At 37.6% G+C, this 26,215-nt stretch overlaps 2 gene segments (V, D, J or C); both read right to left on the reverse strand.

Annotated features, from left to right (window-relative positions):
- LOC306654819 (T cell receptor alpha chain MC.7.G5-like) overlaps positions 1-26,215 on the reverse strand; it is a 517,362-nt gene that overhangs the window by 418,254 nt on the left and 72,893 nt on the right.
- On the reverse strand, positions 21,078-21,903 carry LOC306653649 (T cell receptor alpha variable 22-like). The segment is given in 2 exons: positions 21,750-21,903; positions 21,078-21,562 (listed from the first exon to the last, which is right to left on the reverse strand).

A 26,215-nucleotide genomic window follows, 5' to 3' on the forward strand; every position in this document is an offset into this window, starting at 1 on the left:
TGAAGAACGAGATCCACAGATGCAGATGTGTGAGTGTGAGAATAGGATGTATTCAAGTGTAATTAGAAACAGAGCTCCCAGAAAGGAAAAGGGGAGCTGAAAGGGGTTTCCATTTGAGTGTGCTAGTCTAGAGTTTTATTTGGCACTTGGATCAATGCTATTGGTCCAAATTCATGCTAATTGGGGTTTGGAATTACAAATGGTATTGATTAACCCTTGAGTCTGAACTTCTTTTCAGTTCTGTCCCATTTGCTTGCTTATTGTCTGCAATCCCAACTTCTCAGGAGGTTGAGGTCAGCAGACAGTGGATACTCTAGGGTTCTGGTCTGGGGCACTGTGTGGAGTGGGTATCCATACCTGGCCTGGCCTGGGCTATTGCAGTGCAACAGGTGGGTGCATTCTGGCTTGCATGGGTCCTGGCTTGCTGCACCTCAGACTTGGGCTGGCATGACAGACTCTGCATGGCCCTTGCCTGTGCTCACTTTCTGAGCTCCAGCCCTCCAGGTCCACCATTATACAGTTTGGGAGCATGAACTTGGCTTCAATATGGGATAGTGTTGAATACTGATTTGGATCATTTGGGAATCATGATGAAAGAGAAGGCAGTGGATCTGACTCACCAATATGGCTAGTGTGTTGGTGGGAATTAGAGTCTGCAGTCTTTAGTCCAGTTGGTGGAGGGAGCTATAATTACTAGAATGCATGTTTATCTATTTGTATATTGTTGTGATTCTTGAAAAAGAAAAACACTGTAATTCACTGAATTTTCCTTTTCCACAGTGCACAGCCCTCTGTTGATTCTGGCTATCAGAGCAGCACCAACCATAGTTGGGTGTGGTTGCAGGTACCTGAAGAGCACTAGCAAAGGCGCAAAGCGTGACTCAGTGTTTGGGGTAGGATTCTTTGATGTGCCAGTAGCTGCAACTCCTCTGAGTGTTAAGAGTGACTCTTACTCATCTTTCTTCCTTAAAGGCATTACAAATGGGATCCTGTGACATTTTGCAGTTTCCCTCATGTTCTAGTATAAGCCATAAAATATAAAAAGCTGAAAGGAAGCAGCAGATGAAACTGGTCTTTCTACCTCCTGTACATGCAATGACTGCAGGACTCTGGCCCCATCCTTTATGCTGCTTACTCCTGTTCTGCATTAAAAACACAGGGTCATACATAGAAAATGTCACTACCAGTTCTAATTTTTCTCATCTCCAAATAAAACCTCAAGGTGTGTGTGTGTGTGTGTGTGTGTGTGTGTGTGTGTGTGTGAATATAAGTATGGGAACTTTTAAATGCTTTTGTAATGTAAATGACAAGATGTATTTCTTTGAGAGAAAATCGTTCCCCCCATGCCTTCTCACCATCTAAAGTGAGGAATTTATAAACAAATTGTTAGTAAGATCATTTATTAATTACCTTAGAGCACAGTTGAAGAAAGTGACCTAGATAAACCAGATATTTACTTGACTATTTAGCATTTGAATATTAAATCTTATCATAAATAACTTGCATTGGGGAGATCCAGATAATTCTAGATAAATACAACAAAAATTAGCCCAGCTTAATCTTTTACAATAGAGTTCAAAGGGCAGAGGCTGCAGAAATAATTTCATTTTAATTGTTGTGCATTTATTCAGCAACCATATATTTATTGTACTTCCTGTGGCTAGGCATTGTTCCAAACATGGAGGATGCAGTAGTAACGAGGTTAGAAAAGGGTCTATGGAACAGTGTAAGAATTTAAAAAAATTGATTTAAAAAAATAAGATAATTTTAGGTAGTGATAAGCACCACAAAGACAATACAATACTGAACTGAGATGGAGAGGCACTCTTGGAGAAAGCTTCATTCTGACACTCCGCAACACCAGGCAAGGTATTTAACCTCTTGTGAGTTCATTTTCCTTTTTTCTAAGTAACCAGTAGCCTTCTGCTGAGTACTGATCTAAGTTGGCATTCACCATCTTTTTTCCTTCTCATAATAATGTGTTGGTCAATACTCTCAATACTCATAGGGTGGAGGCAAGTGAAGCATAAAACTTATTATGTAACCTGCCCAAGATAACTCCACTAATGAGTGTTAGATCTAGAAATCCAAGTCTTAAAGCCTCAAATACTTTATTATACCCTATCCCTGACTTAATCTGTTTTCTGTTGCCAAGAACATCATTCCAGATGGGAAAGTTACAAAGAAAAGAAAGTCTGAGGATATTACATGGCAAGAGACAGGGCATATGTGTGTGTGTCCTCTGAGCCTTCTACCTCTTCTTATAAAGCCATTCAATCACAGGGGCTCTATCCTCATTAATTTATCTAATCCTAATCACCTCTCCAAAGCACTACCTCTAAGCACCAAAGTCAGATGGAGTTTCTACCCTCTTAATATCTCATGTGGAAATTAAATTCCAAAATGAGGTTTGGAGGGGACAAACTATATTCAAACCATGCACTCACTAAAGAATGATACTGCCAATCTTGAAGAATTCCAATAAGAATTAATGATACACAGGTAAATCACTTACTATAATAACTTCCCTACCTTAGTCACTCACCAGTTGCATTCAATGTATAAAATATTGGCAAGTTGCAAGATACAATCTGAAATTGCAGTAGAGTCTATCCATGTGATTGAGCTTACCATATTTTTCCGAGGAACATTTTACCGCTGACATAGATAATTTTATGGGTCATCATAGATATCCATGGTCTATCATGCTCCTATTGTTAGTGAGAACTCAGTGCATTATAATGTTATATTAGGAGGTTGGGAGGTGTCTATAACATGGAAAGCATTTACTACACAATGTTCTATACAATAACTATTTCTTTCCATCAAGGATTCTTACCCCATGTCTCAGGGCATTTATGTAATAGAGTAAAGGACAGAACAGAAAACAAAATTTCACTTAACAGAGAAAAATCTCCCACCTTGTACAAAAATGTCAAGTTTTATTTCCACAATCTCCAACTACTCTTCAGCCCAACTCACCTCATGTATTGTACTGTATTTGGAGTCAATCACTTTCACAACGAGCAGGGCAATAGATCAAAACCAGTCAGTCCTCCTGAATCGTCTCCGGCATGATTACTGCTATGGGGAATTCACTGGCATTGGTTCAATGAGCCCCTGTAAGTAGGCTTTGTCACTATTTAACCCATGAACACTAGAAGCAGTGAGGCCAGCAAAAAAAATCTCAGAATATTTTAGCTGGACACCAGGTGGAAGTGCTTCAGCCAAGAGTTCTTCCCTTTCCTCACACAGGGAGGGTGCTAAAGCCTTATTATCAAAGAAAGAAAATAGATTTAGACAAAGTTTTCATATAATAGTGACATTTGAATAAAGACATAGAGGGAGTGCAGAGGTATACCATATGGATATTTGAGGAGTTAGAATTGCAGGCAGAGAGTAAAGGCAAAGGGAAAAGGTCCTGGTATGGAAACATGCCTGAGAAGTTTCAGGAAAAATCTTTCCCTCTAGTCCCTTATACATTCCAGCACACTGTTATAAGAGACTGCCTAATGCATGTGGCACTGTTAACTAGTTGGTTGATGACTGTTTTAACCTATTAACTTTGGGGAATGTGTTCCTGGTTTGGCATCTTTTTTTTCCAGTTCCCCTGAGATACCTTTGAAATCAGTAATGTCACCATCACTGAAACACCAGCCACCCTGCTCTGGGACCACTGCTTCTCCATAGGCAAAACCTTGCTCTTTAGGAGCCCTCTCAGATGCTATACTCGGGATGACAACAAAAGTTAGAGATGCTCTTCAAAATCAGGAAAAGTTATGTCTTGTCTCCTAAATATTAAAAATAGAAACAATAGAACCTATCACATAGGGCGTTGATGTATAAATTAAATAATGATGCTGAAATGTGTAATATAGTGCTTCACATATAGTAAGCTCAATAAACATCAACTTTCTTTCTTCTTGGTAAAACCTGCCTTTCCTTCAATGCCCAAGTCTGTGGCTTGTTCTTCTCTTCATATAGGTTTAAGGATGAAAGTGTCTAGAAAACTTACTCAACCATCCCTTTCCCTGGAAGGTAGCCATTCCCCCTATCCTTTGCAGTTCATTTCCTCCTGATGATATTAATACCCTCAGGGTGCTGAAGCTCTCAAATAGTTTTATGTTCATTTCCCTAATGAGTAATGATATTAAGTGTTAATTTTATATGCTTATTCGCTATTGGATATCATATTTTTGAAGCAGCTAAGTTCTTGCCACTTTTTACAATAAAAATGATAGGTAATATTTATTAAACATTTATCAGTGCAAAGCACTCCATTAAGCCTTTAACTTATTATGTTCCCAAACGTGTTTATCTTACTCAATTTTCACAAAATCTTGTGATACAATATTATTATCATTCTTGTTTTTTTATTTTCTTGCTGTACTTCTTGCCATTTTATTGTTTCTTTTCTTATTGACTTGTATGAGCTTTTTAAACATTGTGCATTTTAGTCCTTTTTCAGAAATATGCATTGCAAATACAGTTTTCCAGTGTGTGTATCAACTTTCTACATTCTTAACAGTGATTTTTAACAAAGACCATTAAAAATGTATATCATATTTATAGGAAACTAGCTTGATGGTTTTGCTTTTTAAAAACACTTCATTCCTTTGGTTTGTTTCTCTAAGCCTTCCTCAATCCCAATAATTCTTAAATTTGGCCTTTTCATGATATCCCATAGTTCTTGTAGATTCTGTTCATGATTTCTTACCATCTTCTCTGTTTGTTCAACTTTGTTTTCAAGGTTAAATATTTTGTCTTCAATGTCTGAGGTTCTGTCTTCCAGGTGTTCAATCCTACTGGATATGCTTTCTATGGAGTTCTTAATTTGGTTTATTGTTTCCTTCATAAATACAATTTTCTCATACTAGACAAAGGGGCCAAAAATATGCAATGGAGAAAAGATAGCCTCTTCAACAAATGGTGCTGGGAGAATTGGAAATCCATATGCAACAGAATGAAGCTAAACCCATATCTCTCACCATGCATGAAACTAAACTCAAAAGGGATTAAGGACCTCGGAACCAGACCAGAGACCCTGCATCTTATAGAAGAAAAAGTAGGTCCAGATCTTCAACATGTCGGCCTAGGACCAGACTTCCTTAACAGGACTCCCATAGCACAAGAAATAAAAGCAAGAATCAACAACTGGGATAGATTCAAACTAAAAAGCTTTCTCTCAGCAAAGGAAACTATCAGCAATGCGAAGAAAGAGCCTACAGAGTGGGAGAAAATCTTTGACAATCATACTTCAGATAGAGCACTAATCTCCAGAATCTATAAAGAACTCAAAAAACTCTACACCAAGAATACAAATAATCCAATCGACAAATGGGCTAAGGAAATGAATAGACACTTCACAGAAGAAGTTCTACAAGCAATCAACAAATGTTCAACATCTCTAGTAATAAGAGAAATGCAAATCAAAACCACCCTAAGATTCCATCTCACCCCAATTAGAATGGCAATTATCAAGAATACAAGCAACAACAGGTGTTGGTGAGGATGTGGGGAGAAAGGTACACTCATACATTGCTGGTGGGGCTGCAAATTAGTGCAGCCACTCTGGAAAGCAGTGTGCAGACTCCTTAGAAAACTTGGAATGGACCCTCCATTTGACCCAGCTATCCCACTCCTTGGCCTATACCCAAAGGACTTAAAATCAGCATACTACAGAGATACAGCCACATCAATGTTCATAGCTGCTCAATTCATCATAGCCAGACTGTGGAACCAACCTAGATGCCCTTCAATTGATGAGTGGATAAAGAAACTGTGGTATATATATACAATGGAATATTACTCAGCCATAAAGAATGATAAAATTATGGCATTTGCAGGTAAATGGATGAAATTGGAGAATATCATGCTAAGTGAGATAAGCCAATCTCAAAAAGCCAAAGGACGAATGATATCGCTAATAAGTAAATGATGACACATAATGGGGGGAGGGAAGGGTTAGTGTTAGGGTTAGAGTTAGGGTTAGGGAGGGGGGCAAGCATGGAGGAAGGAAGGACTGTATAGAGGGAAAAGAGGGGTGGGAGGGGTGGGGGAAGGGAAAAATAACAGAATGAATCAAACAACATTACTCTATGTAAATTTGTGATTACACAAATGGTATGCCTTTATGCTATGTACAAACAGAGAAACAACATGTATCCCATTTGTTTACAATAAAGAAATAAAAAAAAAATAAAAAAAGAAGCTCAAGAATGCATATTGTGTTAGGATTAAAGTCAATATGATAGTTAATGCAATAATTGTAATAGTATCTCCTGAATATCTTGTTAATGACTAGAGTGCAGACATTTTATTAGCTTAAGGTTGTATATTATAAATATTATGCTAAGATTAAATGCTACAGAGCACCTGTTTATTAGTTTTAGATGTTATATTGAGTATTAAATAAATATTAAAATTTACAAAAAAAACACTTCAAACAACATTACCCTATGTAAATTTATGATTACACAAACGGTATGCCTTTACTCCATGTACAAACAGAGAAACAACATGTATCCCATTTGTTTATAATTAAAAAAGAAAACTTCAAAAACACTCTTGACTTCCAGTGCTTCTAATGACAAGTTAAGCATCATTCTTAATGATATTTCTCAGAACACCCTCCATCAACTTTCTTTGTTGGCAGGTCTGGTTTTTTTTTTTTTTTTGGGGGGGGAGCTTTTGAAAAGGGGTGGGGGTAGTGTTGCACTTAAATAGACAACTGAATATAAATTTTCTTTTCTTGCCTGTAATGTTTTGCTAAGTCCACAGCAGTGGACCTAAGAATACTTTACTTTATGGTATTCAGTATAGCAGTATTCCTGAACAAGGAGTTTTCTTTTAGGGAAAACCCAGTATGGGAGTGAGTAGAGGTGTTAGCTTCAATTAAGAGTTTGTGACTGGATGAGGTGGTGCATGCCTGTAATCCCAGTGACTAGGAGGCTGAGGAAGGAGGCTTCCAAGTTTGAGGCTGGCTTCAGTAATTTAGCAAGACCCTGTCCCAAAATAAAAAAAAAAAATTGAAAGGATGAGGGTGTGGCAGAGTGGTAAAGCACCCCTTCAATGCACAGGACAAAAAAAAGAGGTTATGGAATGTTTAACCAAAAAGCTAGCTATAAAAACCAACTGCAATCATGTTATTATTCATAGAAACAAGGCCTAAGTTATAAATTTTATTTTTCATTTTGAGTACATTTGTGTATGTATTAACCAGATTTTTTTCTCCTTCCATTTGATGATAAGATGTACTATTGAAAGTTAATTCTCTCTCTCATTATATCTCATTAAACTACTGGATATTAATGGCAGAGTGTGACACAGCTAGAAGATGAATGAACATCATCAGAGGATGGATAAATGAACTTTGTAATTCTTTTGGGAGGAGAGAGTTAGCATGTTTTCAGTTAAGTGAGAAATAGTTGCATATATTAGCAGGAAGCATGATTATTATTTTATCTTTGTGTGTGTGTGTGTGTGTGTGTGTGTGTGTGTGTTACTAGGGTTTGAGCCTAGGGCTTCACACATGCAAGGCAAGCACTCTACCACTGAGCTACATCTTTGGCCCTTTTTATCATTTATTTTGAGGCAAGTTTTCAGTAAATTGCACAGACTAGCCTTGAGCTTGCAACCTGCATGCTGCATCTTCCCAAGTAGCTAGGATTACAGGTGTGTACCACTGTACCTATCATTCTATTGTCTTTATTTGAATGGTAAGTGGTATTAAAAGGAGCACATATGGGTGTCACATTGACAAGGGGTATTATAATAGCTTTGCATCATCTCAAATTAACTATCTGGAAATATTTCGCTGAATTTGTTTCTCAGTGTTGCTCTGAGAAATCCAAAGATTGACTATGAGAGAAATTGTGCAAGATTTGAAAGATGGGTATGATGCAGGAGCCATATTTGATCCTGACCACAGATTATGCAGCCACAATTGGTTACCTTCTCATCCAGAATTTGCAGGTGTATCTCAGCTGTGCTCCTATAGCAGATGATTTCTCTTTTGGAACTCTGTACATCTTTTAATTATCACTTCAAACACTTTGAGTGAGTTCCCAGTCATGTTGTATTGTATTGTATGTGCATGACTTTAGGCACTGAGAAATTCACACGGTGCATCTGAATTACCAGCTTGACTTTTTTTTTTAAGCAGTGTTGGGGATTAGTATGTCCTTATGAATCATGGTTCATCGATGCACTTATCCTCATCCAACTTTCCTTCCTGAATGTTACTCTCACTGACCTTTAGTAAATTAAGGCAACAAAAACTGCTTTTCATAGATTCCCTCCCCCACACACACCAACTCCAGAAATTGCTTAAATTCTAATCCTAATAATGGATCTCTTATTGTTCTGCTTCTTGGATTGTTCTAACACAAAGTCTCTGGGAAAAGGCTAAAGAAATTATTCTCATGGTGATCCTAGGTAACTAGACCCAGATTTGTTGTGAGCATCTTTAAGTAATACTACCACTGTAAACTGTGATGTGGCAAATTTCAACTTTAGAGAACTTTAAGCATGTCCTGTATGATCTATTTTAAGTCAAACAGAAGACAGAGAATGTATTAGAAGAAAGTTGCTCCAGAACCTCTTTTCAAATGAGATAGATGCAGTTTTTACTGAGAATTGAATCTTCTGATCTAAACCACAGAATAGGCAGCCACAGTCGCTACTTTCTTGTCTGGGCTCTGCAGGTGCATCTCAGCTGGGCTTCTACAGCAGGGTCCCATCTCCTATGGAGCTCCTGAGTTTTTGTTTAGCTTTTACTATCAATTCAAACACTGTGAGTTCCCAGAGAACACAGAAATACTTGGCTGAGTCTTCCAGCTGTAAGGGTGAAATGGTAAGGCTGATGGATTTAGTTGCTTTCTGGAACTGGACAGAGTAGCGACCTTTGATTTCATTCCGACCAGAAGAGCTCTGACGAATAAGGAAAATGATCTTTCCACTGGGAAGTTGTTTATACCAAAAAATATAGTATATGCTCTGACTTGCTTCATATGAACAGTCCAGGGTGACTACTTCTCCCTCCTGACCAGATGTGGCTGGCTGAACTTGAGTCACTTTCTGGGCCACACTGAATCCTGTGGGAACAATCAGAAAATAGTTGATCTTCTGATGTAGTGAATAAAACTTTGTAAGCATTAGTCTAATTAAGGACCCAAAACTAAACCAAGCTGGAGTCACAGATTGCTTTCCTCCATTTTCCCTTTCCTCCTCGAGGACACCTGAAGCACCATATGCCTGTGTGCAGTCCTTTCCTCCTTAAGACCCTTAGCCAAGTTCGAACCAAACGTACCAGAGTAGATGAAGGCTACCGACACCCACAGCAGGCGGGAGAGCGGCCTGTGGCACATATCCCTCTGCACAAAAGTGTTAGTTCTGCCTCAGACCCAGAGTTCAGTGCCTGAGAGCCCGGCAGTGTATATATGTACTTCCTAGTTCTTGTGATACTACCCCAGGAAACGGGGGTTCATAGACCATGTGACCTAGGCACAGGTGAGAAAAGTCTGGCTCACCACAAAATTTTACATTGTCTACTTCTCTTTCCCTGGTAAATAAGTTACCAGAACCTAAAAGGGGGCATAAGAAAAGTCATTAGTATTGAGGATTGACCGTAAGGGAACTGAAGACTGAACTAGTTGGCACACACTGATGTAATTCAGTGGAAAAATTCTGAGAACCCATTTAAAGTAGAATTTATTATGAGCCATGGGTTCTCCTTATAATCTACTTACTGTGGAATGTCACTGTCAATCTTCCATTTGGTTCATTGTTTTAATGTATGAATTATAGATAGTGACCAACATAAATAGATGAGTAGAAAAGAAAGTGCAGACAAATTCTCCAAAAGTTACAGTTCTTCAGTATATTTTTAAGTAACAGACCAGTGAGCAGTGCCAGGAAGTTTCTAATTATTTTCTAATTATTTGAGATCTATTCCTCTGTCTCATTTCACCACTTGCCCCACATCATGGAAACTGGTAACTTCACAGTAGTAGAACAACTGCTCAGAGAAGATCAAAACAGGCTTCTGAGTTCTGAAGTCTCTCCAGTGGTGTATCAGAGTGCTAATAGAGCAGTGTGAAGTCATATAATTTATAATGTCATTCTGTTTAGTTTTATTAGATGTCCTGGTAGGGAGAGTCATGGGCCCTCCAACTTCCAACATGCAGCTATTGTAATGGGTGCTCATACATGTGTTGTTTGTTGCAATTGTTGTTAGAGTTTTCAACAGTGAAAACTTTCAAAATTGTTAATTGTACAAATAATGCCCCCAAACAAAAACATCTTCCTCTTTGAACATTGATTGAATGAAGATTCTCTTCCACTTGTTGCTGAAAATTCATCTGGTGAAGGAGTTTATGCTAAACTCCCAAATTCCAAAAAGAAATTTTTGTTTAACTGTCTCATACAGAAACCTAAATGAAAATATTTGAGTTATTTCATAGTAGTCTGTCCTCGGCCTCTCCCTGGTTCCTTTATAAAATTCCCAAACTCATACTGTATGAAATCACAGTCACTACTAAGGTTTCCAGATCTTCCCAATTCTCCCCACCTCTTGAATCCTTGATAATGCCTCGGCTCTAATACTGACCATGGATTCCAACCTCAGTATTGCATCCTATTTTATTCCTTTATACTTTAGCCCAGTGAAAGGAATTCCAAAAGGACAAAAACTATTCCAAATTTTCTATCCAATTTTTAATCCTAGTATAAAAGAACTTAAAGCAAACTTTGAGATCTAGGAGAAGTTCATATCCTGACAAATTGTGGACATATAACCCAGTGATTTGATTTCTCTCTCTCTTTTTGTATATTGAAAAGTATGTGCTGTGTACAGTGGAAGGGACCCTCTGAGTTGTTTGTTTCAGATGGAACATCCTTTTATTCATACCGAAAGGAAGAGATTTTTCCTGATGGAATTTCTATTGGCATTTATGTGACCTACTGGGAATATGCCTGGCAAAGGTTTAGGTAATAATGTTTCTATTCTCTATTCTATGGACTGGTGGAAATGTAAATATTGAAGTTTTTGCTCTACATTTAAAAATTTTTTAAATGTATTATGTAATTTTCATTGGAAAAGTACAGAAAATTAAATAACAGACATCTTTGAACCCAGAAATGAGAATAGATATATTTAATTTTGCTTTTTTCTACATATCTCTCTTTCTCTTTATCACTTTTTCTCCTCTTTCTCTCAAACCTTTTAGGGAGTGCAAAAATAGTCACCTCTGTTCTTCTTCTCTCTTTCCAAAGTAGTAACCACTTTTGAGAGGATTCCATGCATGCTTTTTAAAAGTTTCATCCTTATACATGTGTATCAGTGAGCAATATATTATATATTGTATTTCCATTTTGAGGTGCCAGCAGTGTGTATCTTTCTGAAATTTTCTGTTTACATTCAGCATTTTAAATTCCTCCAAGAAACAATGTATATAACCACTTGCTGGCTTATAATAACTACATATTTCCATCATATGAGTAAACTACTACTATTCAACTCCACTAGTCATTAAACTTTTAAGCAGCACTGCAGTGAGCAACCTTATAAGTGCCTCCCATCTCACATTTTTTAATTTGTTCAATATAGAACAAATTCATATTCAAATATTACTGAGTTTTAAGATATATATATATATATATATAATTTTTTTTTCCAATTAGCTTAGGCACATTGTTCTCCTAACTGTGTGGTTATTTCTCTGCATCTGAAAGAGGATAACACCATCTCCTAGTCTCTTGTCCACATGATGTTGCCAGCCATTAAACATTTTGTTGATCTTGAAAAATGAAATAAAAATTTCTTTTACTTTCTCAATTACTATGGAAGTTAATGTTTAACATGTTCACTGGCAGTTACTTTTTTCTTTTCTTTGAATTGTCTTTTATATTATGATCTGTTTTTTTTTTATTTTAAAAACTTATTCATAGTAGCTCCTTATGTAATCTTATTTCTAATACTTTCTTAGTGTATGGTTTTCAAATCCATCATAATTTATGTCTTGTTTTAAGTTTTTTAATGGGGCACATATGCAGATTAAAATTATTTTATCTTTTAATAATTCTGTTGAATATTAAATTTTCTAACAATCAAACAATTTCATTGGTTTTAAATTTATTTAACTTTTCTATTTTTTCTTGAGTTACTTTTTACAGTATATATTTTTCTGTGGAATTGTTTCTTTTTTGAGAAGTTTTAAGATTCACTGACTGGAATTGTACATAACTTTCTCTTAATAAATTTTAAATTTATAGTTGTGTCTGTTTTTGTAATCTTTTCCATTATAGTTTTTTTTAGTTTTCTATGCTTCCTATATCAAACTACTATAAACTTGGTGACTTAAAACAACATAAATTTATTCTTTTACAATTCTAAAGGTCATAAATCCAAAATCAGTTTTGGCAGGTTACAATCAAGTTTTCAAAGGGTCTGCTTTCTTCAGAAGGTCGTAGGGGAAAAAAAATCTGCTTTCTTGCATTTAGAGTTTTGAGTCTCCTCATTTCCACATCTCACCAATTTTTAAATATTGTCATTCTACATCTTCCTCTAATAAGAATCCCTGTGATGAATCTTGGCTCATTGGATAATCGAGGATAAACTCCCTATTTCAGGATTTCTAAATTAATCTTATCTATGAAGTCCTTTAGCATACACTATTCTGTTGACTTGTGTTCCCCTATAATTAAGATGTTGAAGGCCTAATATCTAGTACTTTGGGCTTGTTCTTATTTGGAAATAGAGTTGTTGCAGATCGAGTTAGTCAAGATGAAGTCATGCTGGGGCAGGATGGCCCCTAGTCCAATATGACTGGTGTATTTAAAAAAAAAGTCCCTTGAAGAGACAAGGGCACACAGGTTGAAGATGATGGGAGGAGATAAAGAGAAGAGATGACCATCTGAAGACCAGGGAATGTTTGAGAGGGGTTGGGCTATATGTTCTGTAGAGCCTTTGAAGGGGTCATAGACCTCTGACATTGATCCACTAGGACTGTCAAACAATAAATTTCTATTGTGCTAAGCCATCCAGTCTGTAGTACTTTGTTATAGAAGCCCTAGAAAACTAATACACCATGTAAGGCCACAGGTTCACAGACTCTGGGGATTGACATGACATTAGGGGCCATTATTCAACCTACCACATTGTTTAACTATTTTCTATGTTTTCCATTTTCAACATTACCAAGTATTTTTATTTCTTCAAAAATATTCAGCATTAAATTTCCCTTTTTGTTTCTTTGTTTTTTTATTACCTATTTGATTAATTTGTTTTCCTTTGTTTTTATTGAAGTATAATTTATAAATAAATTGAGTAATAAGAGAAATAAATGGGTAATAAGTGTAGGGTTAGAGGAATTAAAAAACTGCAAACGGTCTTGAAAACCACTCCTATCAAAAAGCAGAACATTAGCTGGGCGTGGTGGCACACTCCTGTAATCTCAGCGGCTCTGTCAAAGCCAGTCTCAGCAAAAGCAAGGACCTAAGCAACTTTAGATCCTGTCTCTAAATAAAATAAAATATAGGACTGGGGATGTGACTCAATGGTCAAGTGCCTGCCCCTGAGCTCAATCCCCAGTACTCCACCCCCCCCCAAAAAAAAACAGAAGCAGAATATTTCTTTCATTCAATGCATCAAGATCCCTTGTGTCCAAACTGAACAATTCCCAACCCACAGACCCTGCTCTGCTTTGTTTCTCCATGGATTAGTTTATACATTTTAGAAAGTCACATAAATGGAACTAAACAGTATGCCTTTTTGTGTCTAGCAGTTTTTTTAGAGGTAATGTAATTAAAATTTATTCATGATGTTACATTTATCAGTGGTTAAGTCTATTTTATACTTGACAAATATTCCACTGAATGTATACAGCACAATATATTTACTCTTATTTGTGAACTTTTTCTCTACTTTGTTGCTATTAAGAATAAAGTTGCTATGAACATTCTTATGAAAGTCTATTTTGGACACACTTTTTCATTTCCTTTGGGGAAATGTCTAAAAGTGGAGTCCTTGAGTCATAGTAGATATATGTTTGATTTCATAATAATCTGTCAAAATGATTTCCCAGTTTACAATCTAACCAGTAATATTTTAGAATCTGGTTATTTCACATTTTTACTTTTTGGAATAATATTAGATTCATATAGAAGCTTAAAAAATAGTGCAGAGTTCCCTTGCACTTCCAGCTTTCTCCAATGGCAACATGTTACATAATCACAGTTATACATCACTATCATTATGTACCTTTATCAAAACTGCAAAATTACTATCAATATAAAAGTAGTTACTAAACTACAGATGTTACACTTGCCAGTTTTTATATGCACTTTTTTCTTTGGTGTATAATTCTATGAAAATTTGTCACATGAATAGAAATGTGTAATCACCACATAATTAGGACATAGATCTGTCGATCACCCTCAGAAAAAACCCTGTTACCCTCCCCGCCCATAACCCTTGACAACAATTGACGCCTTCCACATTCCTACATTGTTGCCATTTTCAGGATGCTATGTAAGTGGAATATATATCATGTAACTCTGAGATTGACTTTCTTCACTCAGTATGATACCCTTGATATCCAAGTTGTTGCAAGCATAACAGTCCATTCCTTCTTATTGATGGACAGTATTCCATTGCATGCGGCACCACAACATAAGTATATTTGGCCCAATGAATCATAAAGCTTTTGGGATGCACCATAATTTAACTGTTTAAAGTTAAAATAGTTTATCCCATTGTATTATTGTTTAGTGTTCCATTATAGAAAATACATATCATACACTTATTTTCATCCAGTTAATAGATTTTTAACTGGTAATTGAGTTGTTTAAATATTTTATAGTTTGGAGATCTTAAAAAGTCCAAAAATAAATGTCCTTGTGTGAATATGTCTGAATTTCTCTTGCATAAATACATAGGAATGGAATTTCTGGTTAAAGGTTAAAGGTAATATTTAGGAAACTACTAAATGACTTTCAAATGAGGTTGTACAAATTTGCATTCAATTAGAAACGAGTTGACCATAACTGATTGGATGTTTATAACAACCTCATACACCTTAACTATTATGAAAAAAATTTCTTTGCAAGTTGGTTACTCATTAAACTAAGTTTTTTAAAATTTACTTTAACAACCTCCCTTTCATACAACTACACTAGTGAATTCACACATTTACTTCATCACCTATTTGTGCAAATGAAAGCCAGTCTGTATTTCTGCCAGTCTAAGCCCTGCAGCAGGGCTTTGCTGGAGCCTCAGCTGCAGGTTTGAATTCAGGTTGCAGGTGCCTGGGGAGCACTGTGTGCTTGCTGCACAGAAGTAGGTGGCTGAGTCTGCAGGTTGAGTATCCATGATGTGCAAGGAGATATGTTTGGCACTTTTGTTGAAGAAAACTGTGAATCTCCCAAATTCTTCTTTTATCTTAACTGACCTTATGGCTGTCAACAATGCTGGGCCTTTACCAGGGAATTGCTGGTACCATGGGAAGTAGTCAAATGCACTGTTCTCATAAAAACAGTTCAGGGTTGAAATCCCTCCTTCCTGGACAGTCAGAGCTTGAGGACTTTGCTTCACCTGCTGCTGGTCACTTTTCCCTTTCTGTTGGCCACTCACCCCTGCTTGGAAAGATGACAAAAAGTCATTAGGCTCCAAATTTATAGTTCCCTCTTCAAGCTCCTACCTGCAAGATTTGTCTGGGTCCCAATTTTTCAATTCCCAAGCATAAGCTGGGGTTTCTCCCCCAACACTCACAGGTGAGGTGAAGGCCTAGAATTAAAAACGAGGCTCCCAGGAGCCTCTCCATTCCTCCAGGAGCCAGAGCCCAGTGAGAAGTCAGCTGGTCTAGTCTCCCAGACAGCTGGAGTGTGACTCTAAGTTCAAGAGCACTGCAATTCTTTGAACAGGCTCCACCTTTTCACAAGTAATTTTGAGGCAAACTTTCTGACAACGAAGCACTTCCTTGTTTTGTCCAAATTTAGAATTGCTGAAAATATAGTCATAGGGAATAAGAAAACTCTTTCTTAAACATGGATAAAGAACAGTTTAAAACTTCTCTTTGCCAATTCCCTTATACCCTTTCTTCATATTCCTTAGAATATTAAAAATCACACCCTAGGGCACTTGGGTATGTCAGTAGAGGTTATCTTATTTTACCATGGTGCAAGACAGGGCCTCCTATGAAATCACAATATCAGCATGAATAGGGACATTTTGTTTTTATTACAAATATTAATAAAGTTTATTAAAGAAACACATTGGTATAGTATTACAATAAGTAAGGTCATGGATCAGAGCATAGAGAATATATGGTCCCTTTGTCCTGAGGGAACTTAAATCTTATTACAATCTTTCAGACGTGTCTAGATTTTACATGAATCTGGACAATGATAGAAGGTAATTGAATTGATTTCAGTTTCTTTGTATTTTTTTGCAAACTATGAATCAGGTAAATTAAACGCTTCTAAGAATGTATCTAAGGAAAAGAAATTAGTAGTACTGAACTATCTGATCAGGAGGAGCTCAGATCTTCAAGTGGATAAGAGAAGATGGAAACACCCTGAAGACGGAGGCTGTGGTCATCCAGCAAAGCACCATTTTTTGTAGCTCTCATTCTGAATTTGAATAAACATTTAATATTTTCTTCACAGTGTACTCTCATGGATGAAATGTGACAATATGAAGAATCAATTTGGTCTTGGGTGTTCACAATGGAAGGACAGAGAGGCAGAAACTGAGATGTTCCAAAGCAGCCCAAAATGTGGGATGGTCTGAATTATAAAAAAATAGAAGTTGGAAGAGCACAAGGAGGACATCTGTTTTTGTGATGCATAGAGAGGATTTTGTATCATTTTTAATGTCATCTCAAATCCACAGAAAAACAGCATCACAGTCCAATAGGAGATTATGGCCCACATTCCTTAATCTTTCTAATATCCAAGGGGGTTTTTAAGTTGTTTATTTCATTTTAACATGTTTTCTTTTTCATTTACTCATTCATTTGGACATGTATTCAATATACCATACTCTCTATAAGCAGATATATCCCAAGCTGCCCAGTGAATGCCTAAAACGACAAAAAGTACAAAACCCTATATACACTGTGCTTTTTCCCTGTACATAAATACCTATGCATGTATGAACTTCCACCTTTTCACTAAAGCAAACATATTATGACTTCTCCTGGGCTTATCCAAATTGTCACCTCTACTACTTTTGAACTTTAGGGTCTTTATTAAGTAATATAAGAATTACATGAACATAAGCACTGTGATACCTGGATAGTCATTCTTATAACAGAGATACTAATAAGTGACAAATGGGCAGGTGGCATAAGCAGCATGGGTGTGCTGACAAAGGGACAATTCTAGTCTTGGGTGGAATGGGGCAGGATGTGGGAGATTTCATCAGCCTGTTGGGAACAGTGGTAATTTAAAATTTACAAATGGCTCATTTCTGAATTTTCCATTTAAAATTTTTAGTCCACCATTGACTCCAGGGAACTGAAACCCTGGAAAGTGAAACTGAGGATAAGGAGGGACTGCTGAATATTTACCAATGGCCTAGTCGATGAATAGTCCTTGCACCTCAGTCATGAAAAACACAGTCCCAATCTTCAGTCAGCCTGGTGTAAATACTCAAGGACAGCAAGGCAAAACTCACCAAAGAGACCTGTATGTCTAGACAAGATGACAAAGGAAAGAGTGAGAAACTGCTTCTGGACCCAGTTAGAGAAGGGTCCTGGCAGAGGAGGAGCTTAAACTGGACCTTAAACCTAGTTAAAAGAGTAGATCAGAGAATTCTAGGCATAGGTTAAGTCAGTGTGTCTGGAAATTGGACTGTGTGGGGGTGAAAATATTATAAATATATTAAAGGAGTTAATATGACCCCGACCTTGAAGGACAACATGTGTCTTCAAAGACATTCCCTACCTAAGTCATATTTTCCAACCATGAGACCAAGATAAACAGATATCGTGATGGAGGGATAGATACATAGATACATGTTTGGTTCAAAATAAACCAAAAGTAGAAGAGAACAATTTACTACCCTTTTGAAGGGTAATCTTTGGTTGAATATGTGTAGGAGAGGCAATTTTAACTTTCACTAAAGCAGCATTGCCCCTTGGTGGCCATATAGGGAGGTCGCACTGAACAATTTCCTACAGCTTCCTAAAAGTTGGTGTTCAGCAGCCCCTGTGCCAAGAAGATCACTGATGTGAGGGGTTGAGTCAATGACTTCTTCAGATGGAAGGACATTTTAACCTTGGCTGAGTTCACCTATGAAAGGTATTCTCAGGAAGATCAGGAGGAATTGGTTGGGATGCTGGATAGGTCACTACTGTAATGTCAAATGTGTCCCACCCCTGTCTGTGGATTCCCTCAGAAACACACATTGGTCCTCAGGTGAAGTGTGTAGTGACATCTTACTGTGGTATTCACTTTTTTTTCCCTGATGACTAATGATGTGGGATAGGAGTCAGCAAATATTTTCCACAAAGGGTGAAATAGAAAATATTTTCAACTTTGTAGATAATTCAGTTTCTGTTACAACTAATAGCTCAGCCCTGACTGCATGAAAAAAGTCATTAACAACTCATAAACAAATAACTTTGCTTTGTTCCAATAAAACTTTATAAAAATAAGTGAATGACTGGACTTGACTCAGGTCATATTTTGTTGACCCCTGATAAAGAACATACTTTCAAGTGCTCATCCGAATATTCTTCTTTTATGAAGAATCTTCTCAAAACAATTTGCCCATGTTAAATTGGGTCATTTGTTCTCTTTTATTAGGTTATAAAACTCTTTACATATTCTACATAAAAATCCTTTGAACAATATATGTGTTTTAAATAGTTTCTTCTAGTTGCTGGATTGTTTTTTGTTTTGTTTTTTAAAGATGTCCAAAAACCTCTGCCCAGAAACGTTTGAATCTAATGATGGCAAAATTTAAAGAAAGGTCAATAAGTGGGAAGATATTGAATAAAACTCAATAGCATTGTTATCCTATATGTTCTATAAATTTAATGCAAAATCATTAAAAACAAGCAGACTTTTTTTTGTAGAAATTGATGAATTTATTTTATAATTTGTGGAAATGCAAAAATGCTTGAAAAACCAAAACAGTTTTACAAGGAACAAAATTGTAGGGCTCACCCTACCAAAACTTATTATAGAGAACCGTAATCCAAACAGTTTGGTATTTGTCAAAATAAGACCTGTGGATCAATATCAATATTGTGTCAATGTAGGAAAAAATAGATATCACAGATACAGGCTCATACGTATATGTTCAATTTTCAGTTAAGATGCAAGACAATTCAAAGGGGAAAGAAAGTATTTTCAAGAAAGGCTGAATCATGGAGCTGCATCAGTTGAAAATGCCTAATGGGTCTAACATTCCAGTACCATTAATATTCATTCTACTATCCTGTGATTTGCTTCATTTCTCTATCACACTGTGTTGCACAGACTGGCCTTGAACTCATGACCCACCTGCCTCAGCCTCAGTTTCTTGAATAGCTGGAATTATAGGTTTGTACTACTGTGCCCAGATTTTTCCTGTGGTCTGTGAATAAAAAAGAAAGGATTTGAGATAGATTTTTTTTATTTTTGCATAATTCAAATTTATATATATCTGATTCCATTAAATATGCTTCTGTGTCATTAGAGTTAAATTCTAATGTGGAAAGGTAGGGAATACAAAATCTGATGATATTTTTTGACAGTGTGAGTGCTGTGGTGTGTTAGTTTTTACATTATGATTTTCTGTGTTGGTCAGCTTTGTACCACTGTAACAAAATACCTAAGAAATAGTCTTAAAGAAAGGAAGGATTTATTTTGGTTCACAATTTTGAAGGTTTCAGTTCATAACCAATTAGCCCCATTGCTTTGGAGTCTGAGGCGAGGCAATATATTATGGTGGGCATGCATGACAGAGGATGCTGCTCACCTCCTGGTGACCAGGAAGCAAAGAGAGGAAGAGGAATTGGCTAGTGTCCCACGGTCTCCTTGGAGGGAAGGCCCCTGATGACCTAAGACCTCCTACTAGGCCCTTAATATCACCAAGCTGAGGACTAAGCCTTTAACATAGGGCCTTTGGTAGACATTTTAAATTCAAACTGTAGTAGATTAAATAAGTTAAAAGTTCCAAAAATGTTGTATTATGTTGTGCTGGGGATATAACTCTATTGGTAGAGTGCTTGCCTTGTAAGCACAAGGCCCTGGGTTCAATCCTCAGCACTGCCAAAAAAAAAAAAAAAAAAAGTAAAGTTGTATAATGTCAACAATAACCATAAGAGGACTGGAATTACCATACTATTATCAGACAGAATAGAGATAAAGATAGACTATGTATGACAATGAAAGAGTTCCTAACATTAGGAAAATATGTTATAAATGTGTATAGGTATCTAATGACACACCCCCAAAATACATGAAGCAAAAACAGGCAGAATTTCAGGGAGAAAGAGAGAATCAATGATAGTAGTTGGAGACTTTAGTGACTCAGCTTCAGTGATAGGTAAGACAACTGGACAGAATCAAAGCAAGGAAACAGAAGACTTGAACAACACTATAAAGCAAGTAGATTTGACAGACACCCACTCAACAATGGTGCACACATTCCTAATAAGCATGCAGGGAACACTCTGCAGGACAGACCAGGTCTTAGGCCACCCAACAAGCCTGGAGAACATGGACAGGACTTGGTTGAGTGGAACACACATGTTCACACTCACCCCCACATCCATTTATCATCTAGGAGCACTCAGTGAAGTTTGCCTTTTCTCTGCTGCTCAGGTAGGATGGCCTCCAAGTCCAGTATTTGCCTGGGCCTGTGGTCACACTCTGAGGTGATGCAGACCTGGATGTGCCTGAGACCAACTAGGCTGTGTCATTGCCAATAACATCTTTATCCAAATGATTTTCTTTCCTTTACATTCTTTTTATTTTTTCTCTCTTTGGGAATCCAGCACACTGTTGTTTAATATTTATTTTGATCCAGTCCTCTTATTAGCTACTCTGCTAATTCCAAGTTAGAGATTTGTAGTGCAGGAGGTCTAGAATGAGAAGGAATGTGGTTTTAGCCATATTCCCAGACTTATGCAACCCAAAATATCTGCGGGTAAAACTCTGCCAATGTAGGTGAGAAACTCTGAAAGGTGCAAGCGCCGGCGCGGGGCCTCCTGAGGAGCCTGTGACTGGGGGAGGGGTCGAGCCCCCTGAGGGTTTGTGCAGCAGCTGCAGGTGCCTGGGCAGCACCGTGCATCCACCGCACAGAAATAAACGGCGGAGTCTGTGGTCTGGGAAGAGGAAATGTTCAAGGAGCTGCGGCGTTCTTTAGAGACCGTCGTGGACGTTAGTCTCCCATTCTGCTTTGTCCCTGAAGGAATGTAAAACAGGCTGATGAGGCGTCCCCCCGAATTTTGGCGAAACCACTGCACGTTGTTCACGGAGGTAGAAAACTTGCACAGCAGAGTGGAACTGGCTCCTTCCTGGAGGATCAGGGCTGGAGGACTCTGCTCCACCTGCATCCCTCTCACACCTGATTAGAAAGGAAAAAGCAGTTACAAGTGATGGTCACGGCAACACCTACGTAGCCCTGAAAATGCCGCATCGATCATGAAAATGACAGAAAGCTTGCGAGGCTTACGAGTTCCTTTCCCTCCCTCTCCTCCATATGCGGCAGCGTGAAATCCTTGGTTTCCTGAATTCAGGGCAGCCCAACTTACAGCAAAGCTGGGTGCACAAAAGTCCCAGCACAGCGCCCAACAGCCTCTTCATGACTTCGCCTGGTTGTGTAAGATGGGGTCTCCACCAGACCCTGGGGAGGTGGGTGTCAGGACGTGGTTCTGAAACTGTTTCTGCTCCTGCAAACAATGAGCTCCACCTACAAACCCTGCTCAGACCCAGACACTGCAAGTCCCTTTACAGTCCTCTGTGCAGGAAGCCCCTCTGCCAGCCAAATCCTGGCTGAGAATCTGGGTGGAGCCATGTGGAGTGAGGGGGACAGGGAACGTCATTAGTCTGCTACCTGAGGGACTCTTTCTGATAAGCCTGGAATTGTAAGGAGGGTGCAGGACCTAGACATGGAAGGGAAGGGGCCCCTCCGAAGGAGAACTACTTCAACTGTGCAGTTAGATCCTAGGGAGGATCATAGAACATCCACACAGTTCAATCCAGAAAAAAGGTGTGTATTCTTACTAAAGGGATACTGACCTGTAAATTAATTTAGGTCAAAGTCATTCCAGTCACACAAAGAAATAAGAATATAAATGCTATCTAGTATGTATTTGATGAATCCTTATTATTGGAATACATAAAATATGTGGACTGGGACTCTCCTGGAGTAATCAAGATTTATTGAAAATACTAGTATAAGAGATTATCCCTTAAGGGGGAAGGTGTGATGGAAGGTTGATGAAGGGGAACTAAGTTAGGGACAGTAGGAACAAGAAGCTCTGGTGTGCTATTGTACTGTAGGGTGACAATAGACAACAATAATGTACTGTACATTTCAAAAACCAGAAGAAAGTTTTTAAAAGTTTTCACCATAAAGATATGATGAATTTTTGAGAGACAGATATGATGAATTTTTGAGAGAGAGATATGATAAATTTTTGAGAGAGAGTAATGTTTGACCTGATTTAAACATTGCAAAATGTATACACCTATCAACATATCACATGGACCAAGCATGGTGGTGAATGCCTGCAATCCTAGTGACTTGGGAGGCTGAGACAGGAGGTTTGCAAGTTCAGAGCCAGCCCCAGTAACTTAGTGAAACCCTCAGCAACTTATTAAGACCCTTTCTCAAATTAAAAAAATAAAAAGGGCTGGGGATGTAGTTCATTGGTTAAACACTCCTGGGTTCAGTCCTTGGGTCCCAAAAAATAAAAGAGAGAGAGAGATTAATGATCCCTCAATAATATATAAAGTTTTATGTTTTTATATATCAGTTAAAAATAAAGCTAAAAGAAAGATTTAGTATGTAAGAAATGACCAAACCAGTCTGTGAATCACAAGTGGGGGTTATAGGATCAATTCCAATGTCATTTCTACATACTACCTTGGATGGGTAATATGATTCTCATCCTGTACAAATTTCCTGTGCCTGAAGTTCCGTAAACTCCCTTTTCTTTATAATTCCTCTCTTTTCTGGTTACATTTCTACTTCCATAATCTCCCTTTTCTTTTAAACTTTTCTCTCTCCTACCTACTAGGAAGAGACAGAAGGAATATTAAAGAAAAGATAGCATTAAGTGGTTATGAAATAATTTTGAACCTGTGAAATAAAGTTCAAATTTTTCTCTGCTAGGCAATAAAGATGAAAAAATCAGAAAAAAGAGAAAAATCTGATTTCTATTCTTTGAGATTTTTCATCTTCCTTTTTGCTTTGTATGATCCTTCTAAACAGGGAATATTTTATAAGATACACAAATAATGATGAAAATAAATGTTACGCTAACAAAGTACATATAGATAGATGTATTGGAGCTGTAAACTTTGAGGAATTAAATCAGGGAAGAATCTCCAAGTCAGTGATTGATCTTGTTTTAGAAATCAGAGCTGTTAATTGAAAGGCATAGCCAGCAAAAAGCAGCTTTCGTATGTGCTAATAATAATGACTTCCTCACATACAATCATTCTCTCCTCTCATTATTACTAGCTCTCATCTCCATGGTCAGAGAATTCCTGGAATCATTCAACAATTATTCACTACTAGACTCTTCAAGAGAGGCTCTCAGTTTAAGAAGAACCTGTGGTGCCCTCTGATTGACTGAATACTTAAGGACACTCTCCTTCAGCCCACTGAGAGCTCAGCCCAGATGTCTTTCCCCAGGGCTGTATCTGTGGATTAAATTGAGGGCAAGAAGAGTCTGTAGGATTGAGAGTAGTATAGTTGGTACTTAAGTGCCCTAGTGCCTTTTATGAAAATAAGTACTTTTATATAGTGATACTAAAACAATCCTTTTACCTATGAACTTTAAAAAAAAAAAAAAAAAAAAGAGCTCCCCAGTGTGATTCGATCCAGTTTAACCAATATGTTTAAGAATGTTCTAGATCTCTGGAAATGCAAAATCAATTAGACACTACATCTGCCTTCATAGTACTTGTAAACAAGACAAACATCTTTATAAATGCAATAAAAGCGTTTATGGAGAAATTCGGAAAGTTTGCCTTGTACACATTCTTAAATGCAGCATTAAGTTCTCCAACCTCACACACTTTAGCTCTTGAGGAGGCTTTTTTATTACTGAAGTCAACAGATTGGATAAAATAATATGGAGAAAATGTAGTTTGGTTAAAAAAAAAAAGCAATTCTCCAATCCTTCTGAGTTTCTCGATTGCTTGAGAGATGAGATTAATAATGGAAAGCAAATCTCTGATTTGCCTTACTTTAATTTATACAATCAACCTCAAGACATCTGAGCCCATCATTATGTCAAATGACATGCAGGCAAGTAACTTCCTCAGGGTTGTTGAGAATCCTGTAGCCTAATTCCTTGTAGACTCTTGACTCTCCAGGATAAGAATGCTGCCCTTCAGAAATCAGAATTCTTCCTTTGCAAAACGGCAAACACGCAGTAAGATCTCTATGGACACTAAGCACTTTATAAGATTCTATTTCTGTGTTCTGTTGATCTTCACAGAACAAGACAAATTCCTGAAATAACCGAGGCTGAGACCCTGGTTCCTTAATCTGCACATCTCAGGTGGTTCGCTTTTGGCTCCGCACTGTGGGACTCAGGGCACAGAAGTACTCAGCCCTATCGTTCTAATGATCTGGGGTTTTCCTCAGGTGGAAGGAGTTTTCCCTCTTCCTGGATTCAGCCTCAAATCCTGAATGCTTGCAACAAGCAAGTCCTTTTCTGATATGTATTTCAGCAGGAGCTGGAGGCCTTGGCTGGGGTGTTGCTGCCCAGAGGGGCTCCTTGAGAGTCAGTGATGCAGTGGCAGGCTGGGTCACTGATTGGAATCCACGTCCTCCTGCAACATCAGTGCTATGTGGTAGAACTCCGTTAATCCAAGAGTCTTTATTCAGAGTCACACCACACAGTGTTCCATCTATGGACAACAGAGTACAGCAGAGTGAGTCTCTTGTGAACAGGGGCATCTGAAGCACTGATTTTACACACAAAAGCCCCTGCAAAGCAGTGAGGAAGCAGTATGCTCCGTCCTAGGAGATCCCCCATAACCAAATAGAATCTGAAGACTGAGGTGGCTGTGAGGTTAGGGACAAATGACAGGGGATTGGGATTTCTTCTCGGAATTGTTGAAGACACTGTTAACAAACCAGCCTGCCTCTGGCCTCTGAGCTTCTTCAAATATTCAGCAGAGCTCTTCCTTAAAATGTAGGGAAGGAAGTGGTTTTGAGTTTATAATCTACAGGAAAGCCAGTTCCTGTTTGGGCAACAGCGCCCTCCAGGGGTCAAAGAGAAAGCTCAGGAGAAGTTCACAGTTCAGGGCTGCATGAAGGAGGATTTATGTTTTATAAGGTCTGCAACTTGTAAGACAGATTTTTTAAAAAGAAGATTACAAAATTGTCAATTGTAAATGAGCACTAAGGAATTTTTTAGAACGAAAAATAAAATCAGAATGAATTACTATTTTTGACACACATATGACAAAAATCATAGAATTCAGAAAATTACATGATGTTTTATTATTTTCTTTTACATAGTCTATATAGCTTTTGTTTCTATGTTTTTTTTTTTTCTCTGTAGTGTTTTGTTTTTGGTACCAGGGATTGAACAAGGATCTCTCAAACACTGAGCCACATCTCCACCCCTTTTTATATTTTATTTAGAAACAGGGTCTTTCTAAATTGCTTAGGGCCTTGCTAAGTTGCTGAGGCTGGTTTTGTACTTGTGAATCTCCTGCCTCAGCCTCCTGAACCTCTGGGATTACAGGCATGCGTCACCGTGCCCAGCTTCTATATACTTCTTTATTGGCTTTCCTCATGACAATATGTTTGCAATATTTCCTGTGGAATCAAAAGAAAGATAATGCATTATCAATTAATTTTTTTAATGCATGGTGCAGTAGGATAATGTCATATAAAGTTTTATGACTATAGTCATTTCGAGGGAAATGTCTATCAAAGCATTTCTTTAAACTCCAAGTTTTTTTCTGCTGTAACAAAGCCTAAGTATTATGAATACGAACTAATTAGTTCATTAAGTCTGTACTACAT

Source organism: Sciurus vulgaris (assembly GCF_902686455.1).
Source record: "Sciurus vulgaris genome assembly, chromosome: 2".
Taxonomy (NCBI): domain Eukaryota; kingdom Metazoa; phylum Chordata; class Mammalia; order Rodentia; family Sciuridae; genus Sciurus; species Sciurus vulgaris.